The sequence below is a fragment of the Penaeus chinensis genome, chromosome 20 (genome assembly GCF_019202785.1).
Source record: "Penaeus chinensis breed Huanghai No. 1 chromosome 20, ASM1920278v2, whole genome shotgun sequence".
NCBI lineage: Eukaryota > Metazoa > Arthropoda > Malacostraca > Decapoda > Penaeidae > Penaeus > Penaeus chinensis.
Genome location: NC_061838.1, coordinates 3,293,359 through 3,300,858, shown reverse-complemented (window position 1 = coordinate 3,300,858; position 7,500 = coordinate 3,293,359). Strand labels below are relative to the sequence as shown.

Here is a 7,500-nt window from a genome sequence, read left to right as displayed (position 1 = left end):
CTCATTCTTCATTATCTTCCTTTTCTCCATTTCCTATTTAATCTGGAAAAGGAAAAGGTCTGCTTTTGCCTGAGAGTGTTTTGAAGTATTTCGTTATGGGTCTTCGTGTGGTTTAACCCTCCTGACTTCCTGTCAAATTATTACAACCACGCTATTAATATTTGATATTACTTGCTATCGTATGCAGTTCCCCTTATTAGAAACCAATTTAACAGTATTCACTATTGAATCACAAGGCGTAACAGCTAAACAGTGGGTAGAGGAAAGGAAAAAGAAAAGGTTCCAAGGAAATTGCAGTTATTAAACCCGAAACTTCCCTCTGGTACAGCTAACAAACAACCGGAAATGAAAGCACAACAGCTGGTCACAGTCGACAGTATCTTGGCCTGAGTAACTGCAGATTTGCTTGTTAGGGCAAGTTTTTCCCCCTCTTGCTTTAACGGGAAAATGGGTCAGGCGCGGTCTTTCAACTCCTGTGCCAAGCCGAAGATCGGGTATTTTTTATTGATTTATTTATTTTATTTGTTTATTTATTTATTATTATTATCAATTTTTTTTATTTTTTTTCCTCCTTCTTCTTCTTCTTCTTCTTCTTCTTCTTCCCCTTCTCTTTCTCTTTCTCCTTCTTCTCCTTCTTCTCCTTCTTCTTCTTCTTCTTCTTCTCCCTCTTCTCCTTTTCCTCCTCCTCCTCCTCCTCTCCTTCTTCTCCTCCTCCTCCTCCTCCTCCTAGTCCTTCCCCGCCTCTCCTCCTCCGCTTTCCTTCCTCCTCGCGACTTGTTTGTGGGCGTCATCCTCGTACTTCGCAACTCGTCCCGCTTACTTCCTGCTCAAGCAGCCCCGCCCACCCGCTCGTCCGCCCGCCCAGTCGAAACCCGAAGCTGCACGCCCCCGTCTCATTCCCCGCCCGTAGTTGTGGGCGTTGCGAGATCAAGCCCAGACGCTCCTAAAGTCACGTATGGTCTCCCTGGACGCCCGTAGAGTCCTTTGGCGTTTGGAAAGTCCACCTTCACGCCCATTTTGCAATCTCAAGTATACCACCCGCCCGTTATCCATTCGCAAGTACATCACCCGGCTGCACGCCCATCATCCCTTAACAAGTACATCTCACGCCCACGATCCCTTCGCAAGTACATCTCACGCCCATGATCCCTTCGCAAGTACACTACCCGCCCTCACGCCCATGATCGGTTCGCTCATCATAAAGCCACGCTTATGCACACGGCAGGCGTTCTGGTCAGCCTCCCTCTCCGGTTCCTGTACAGTTAACTCTCGTCCGAAATTGGTTTTGTTGAATTCCTTGATAATTTCTCCTTTTCTTTGGGGGGCGTCTGATTCCTGTTCAGTTTTAATCTCCAGTTTATTTATTTTCCTGTATTATTGTTCTTTCATGTTTATATATTTATTCTATTTTTATATGTATATATATATATATTTTTTTTTTTGGAGGGGGTGGGGGGAGGTTATTTCACTAGTATATATATTTATTATATTTTTTTTTTCTTTTTTTCTTGGGGGCTATATCACTTGTATTATTTATCTTTCTTCATTTTTTGTTTATTTCCAATCTCTCTTCGTTTTCCCCTTCTTTATTTTTCCCCTCCCTTTTCTTCCTCTTCCTTCTTTGTTTCCGCTTCTCCCTTTTGGTTAATTTTCCTTTTCCTGCTTCCCCTTCCTTGTTCTATTTTCCATCGTTCTTTCCATCTTTCTTTTTTTCAAATCATGTCTCCTCCGTTTTCTCTCCTTTCTCTACGTTGCTTCCTCTCCTTCTTTTCACTATTGACTTATTCCTCCTTTCCTTTTTCTCGTCTTTGAGTCACTTATTCCCTCTCCTTGTTATTCTTCATTCCTTCCTTCCTTCCATTTCCCTATTACTCCTTACTCTTCTCTATCTTTCGTCTTCCTTTTCTTTCCCATTTTCCCATATCCCTTCCCCTTCTTTCATCCACCTCTCCATTTTCTCCACTCCCCCAACATCCCCTCCTCCTCCACCACCACTACCCTTCCTCTCCCCCCTCCCACTACCCCTCCGCCCCCCCCTACTTATTATTCATATCACCTTCCTCCACTCCCCCCTCCCACCCCTTCTTCCTCTCCCCCACCACCCCCTCCTCTCCCCCCACACCCCAAATCATTCTCGGCCTCCGTAATATCACCCTCCACCATTCCCCCTCATACACCCCCATCATTCCCTCCTTCCCCCCTCCCCACTCATTCACAACCCCCCTCCCCCCCCTCCCCACTCATTCACCCCCCCCCCCCCTCCCCCGTAATATGACTTTCTTCCTGACCGACGCCATAAAGCGGCCGATCCCACGCCCAATCCTCGAACTAGACCTCTGCGGTTCGGGGAATGCGAAGGGCGAGGTGTCCATTAAAACCAGAGGGGATTCGATAGCCTTTAGACGCTGTTATAGGGACACCTTTCTTTTTTTTTTTTCTTCTTCTTCTTCTTCTTTTTGAGAGTGGGAGGGGAGGGGAGGAGAGGGAGGAGGAAGGAGATGAAGGAGGGGGAAGAGGGGAGGGGAAAGAGGTGAAGGAGGAGGAGAAGGAGGGGAGGAGGAGGAGAGGAAGGAGGAAGGTGAAGATGGGAGGAGGAGGAGGATGGGAAGGGGGTGAAGGAGGAGGAGGAAAAGCTTTTAGGCTACTTTTAGGGGGAAAATGCGAGTTAAAAATACAGAGATTTGGAATAGGCCTATGCCTTAAAGAGTTAAAAGAAAAAAAAAACATTCGATAACCGAAGCGACCGAACCTGTACAGTCTCACCCCCCCCCCCCCCCAATAGATAGATGAAAGATAGATATATATATATTCTCCACTAACATCATGAAAAAGCGAAGAACCTCATAGAGCACAACCCTCCATTCTTACCTACCCCCCCCCCCCCCCCGCCTACAAAGTTCCCAACCACCCGAACCGAAATCCCGTTACGCAGTGACGTCACGCTCTTCGGTGTTGCCAACCAGGACAAAACCCTCCGGCGAAGGGGCGCTGGAACGGGCACGGATACCCGGTTGATAGTCCCTGCATAGCTGGGTATAGGAAGGGGAAGGAAGGAGGAAGGGGGGGAGGAAGGGAGAGAGAGAAAGAGAAGAAAATGAGAGAAGTGGAGGGAAGGAGGGAGGGAGAGAGAGATGAGATGAGAGAGATGGAAGGAGGGAGGGAGGGAGAAAGAGAGAGAGGGAAAGGGGAGAGAGAGGAAAGAAAATGAGAGAGATAGGGGAGACAGACAGGTAGGCAGACAGAAGGACAGACAGACAGACAGGCAAGCAGGCAGACAGAAGGACAGACAGACAATTATACAGAGACACACAGACACAGACATAGAAAGCGGGAGTGGAAAAGAGAAAGGACCTTCTTACATTCTGTACATACTGATGAACAGAAGATGAATAAGAGCACAAGGGGCACGCAAGCCCGAAGACGACCCTCTCCTCTACGAAACATTTCCTGTTTATAAGAATGGCCGGAATTTCACGTCCTAACCTAAATACTCCAGTTCGATAAGCCTCTACACTGAACGTCGATTGTTAAGGAATGTATCAATCTTACTCTTATTTTCTCTTTCTTCCTATATTAGAAATAAGATATGTATAATACTTTAGATGTATAATTTTCCCAACAACCTGGAAAAGAATACCAAATTAAAAGATCGTATGTCCGACGTGTCCTAAAATGGATCGTCTTTTAAACCGGGCAATAGCGGTTTCGGACTCTGCGAGTTGCCAATTGGGAGTTTTATTTCGGCTTCATTTTCAGCTCCTTTTCCAAAACGCAATTAAGAATCAGACAGTGCATCTTAAAAAGAAAAAAAAAAACACACATACATAACGCTCGTCGGAAATTATATTCCTTTTCGCAAATCGAGAAGAAGAGAGGAAGCGATCTAGTAAGGAATGAAACAGAGGTAGCGAGTGACCAGCGATCGCCCGCGGGTCTTTGGAGAAGTAGGTCAAGCGGTGACCTCTGCCGGCCGACGTACACACACACACACGTACTCACTCATCTCTCTACTATTTGAATACTCGTGGTACTTTGTAAAATTCTCTATTTTATTTCATTTTTTTTTTGGTTTAGATTTTTTTTTTTTTCCTTTTTGTAATATTTCTGTTTTTCTATCTCTAAAGTGAACATTTTAAAATTGAGATGAAATTGCCTTTTTGTTTCATTTCAAAATGAAAAATCTACTTGGAAGCCTTTGTATTTTTTCTATAATTATCATTACCATTATTATTATTATTGCTGTTATATTTTTTTCTGTTATTGATTTTAGTATTATTGTTATTATCATTATAATCGTTATTACTGCTTTTAATATTATCATTGTTATTATTATTATTATTACTACTACTACTACTACTACTACTATCTTCATAATCATCATTATCATCACCAACACAACACCACCACCACCACCACCACCACCATCATCACCATCACCATCACCACCACCACCACCACCACCACCACACCACCACCACCACAAAACCACCATCACACCACCACCACCACACCACCATCACCACACCACCACCACCACACTACCACCACCACACCACCATCACCACACCACCACCACACCACCACCACCAACACCACCACCACCAGCATCACCACCACCACAACACCACCACACCACCAGCATCACCACCACCAGCATCACCACCACCACCAGCAAAAGCATCACCGTCACCACTATCACTGCATTAGAATCCTTGTTTGTGGGACCTTCCATATAACGCTGCATTCGCTGTAACCTCCTAACTGTTCCCGGTCGTTTGTAATTTTTTTTAGTTTCAAAGCGAACAATACAGATTACAGGAGGTTGGGGGTAGAGGTAGAGGGGAAGGGGGGAGGGGGAGGAAGATAGTAAAATGACGAGGCAGGCGATCGTAACAGGGACTGGGTGGTCAGAAAGTAATCGTAGGTGTTTGTTAATGGCAGCTAATCCGATTAATTAGTTGACAGATTGATATAATGTGAGGGTCTTATCTGAAGCATAGGGTAACTTAACAAGCAAAGACAGAATGGTTATGATGATAATGATTAAAAATGAAAGTAACATTAATAATAGTCGTAGTAATATTAATGATAATGATAATAATGATTATGATGATACAGATTATTGAATATAAAGTAAGGAAGACAGGGAAAAAAAAAATAATAACAGCTATCTATATATCAATCTATATATTTGTATGTCCACATATCTACATCCATCCCTCTATCTATCTATATATATATATATATACAGTAAATACACACACACACACACACACACACACACACACACACACACACACACACACACATATATATATATATATATATATATATATATATATATATATATATGAAATAATATATATATGCATATACATATACATATAATCAGAGTAAAAGAAAATGAGGAAACATATATAGAGGAACAGAAACAGAAAGAGATTAAAAAAATAAAAAAAAATATCTAATTCCAACGGTCCTTTCCCTCACTTTCCCCAACCTGCGAAAATATCCCCATCTGCATAATGAGTCGAACCCACGGCCTTCCTCTGTTAAATAACCAACAACATAAAAAAAAAAAGTTAAAAAAAGAATTGGGAGGGAACAGGATTATACACTTTCCCTCCTAACCCTTTCGATTGTCCCTTTAAAACACTTCCTGTCCCTGAACTTCGCTTTTCAAACTTCACTTTTCTTTTCTCTTTTGTTTTGTGGTTGGGGGAAGTTTCGGTTTATTATTGTTTCTGTATGTGTGGTTATTATTATTGTTGTTGATGTTGTTATTAATGTTTTTTATTGTAGTTGTACACGTTTATTATTATCATTGTTTTTATTTTTATTATCATTATAATGATTATCGTTATTTTCATTATCATCATCATTTTGCTGTTTTTCTTGCCGCAACTTATTATTTTGAAGTATTTGTTTACGTCTTCTATTTTATTTGTATTTATCTATTTATTTATTTATTGATGTTTTGATCTTCAATATCAAGCCTATCATAGTATCAGCAGTGGTTTTATATAATTCGTATTCTTTCTATTATCAGTTAACACAGTTAATCTCTGCTTCATCGTTATCATCACCGTTATTCTGCCCATGTGTTCCCATCACCGTTATTCTTCCTATGCATCATTATCGCCGTCATTCTGTCATGGATAATTGTGACCATTATTCTGTCCATGCGCTATTATCACCGTTATTCTTTCCATGCATTACGAGTATTATTGCCGTTATTCAATCGATGCATTATTATCACCGTTATTCTGTTGTTATCATTACTGGTATGTTACTGAATTTCACATTAACGAAACAATAAGGATGAAAACGATATTTATTACGCATGGAAACTTCGCCCTTACAGGAATTCATTGTGCTGAAGCAATTATTTACAAACAAAAGACTTTATTTTAAACACAATGGATTTCCGACCGATTTTTCTGATGACATAATTGTAGGAGACACAAGTTATGTTGTTGAAAGGAAAGAGAGATAAATAGAGAGAAGGAAAGTCGAAGAAGAGAGAAAAGAACAGAAATATATTATGTTATTGTTTTCGTTGTTGCTAAATATGTTGTTTTTTATTGTTTCAATTATTATTGTTTTTACTGATATTATCTTTATTGGTTTTGTCACTGTTATTATTATCATCATCATTGTATCATATTATTTTTTTTTATTATTACTATTAATATTATTGTTATTAACAACAGTTAAGTTAAAATGGTATAAAGAGAGATTGAAAAATGAATACAAGCATTCATTATTTCGACTGCATATAAGTGGTGGGAAAGATTCTAATTAATGCTGTTACGTAATTAGGGGCGAGGAAGATTGAGAGAGAATGAATGAAGGAAAGAGAGAGAGACAGAGAGAAATAGTGACAGATAGATAAAGAAAGTAGGAAAGAAAGAAGAAAATCATCTTTGAGGAAAAAGGTACGGCATTTTAGTCAAATCAATTAGGCAAAGACAAAAGAATTATAATTTGCTTTCTGTGAACAATAGGTTACAACCTCTCGCCTCTAAACACAATGGCGGTATAAGACACCTTATATTTTGTAGATGTTATGCTCTTATGTTTTCTATTCCTATAGACGTTATACTGTGTAAGCTATATTAAGTGTACGTTGGCCTCTGTGTACGTTTTATTTTGTGTATGTTATACTTCTGTGGTTCACAATATATACTATCTTCTGTGTACGTTATACTCGGTTTATATTATGTCGTGTGTATATTCTGTTATACTTTCGTGTGCGTATAATGGGTAGCTCGGGAGGGAAGACGGGGGGTGGGGGGGAGGGGGGGAGGTAAACTTAAATTCTTTATTACTGATAAAAGATTTTTCTGAAGCTTTAGGATTTTATTTCCTCTCGTTCGCTTGTTGGTTCGAATCTCTCTTTCTCTTTCTCTCTCTTTCTCTTTCTCTCTCTCTTTCTCTCTCTTTCTCTTTCTCTTTCTCTCTCTTTCTCTTTCTCTCTCTTTCTCTTTCTCTCTCTTT

At 40.4% G+C, this 7,500-nt stretch overlaps 1 protein-coding gene across 3 annotated transcripts in view; it reads left to right on the top strand.

Moving 5' to 3' along the window:
* LOC125036057 (procollagen-lysine,2-oxoglutarate 5-dioxygenase 2-like) overlaps nucleotides 1–7,500 on the top strand; it is a 25,534-nt gene that overhangs the window by 4,332 nt on the left and 13,702 nt on the right. The window lies entirely within an intron of this gene.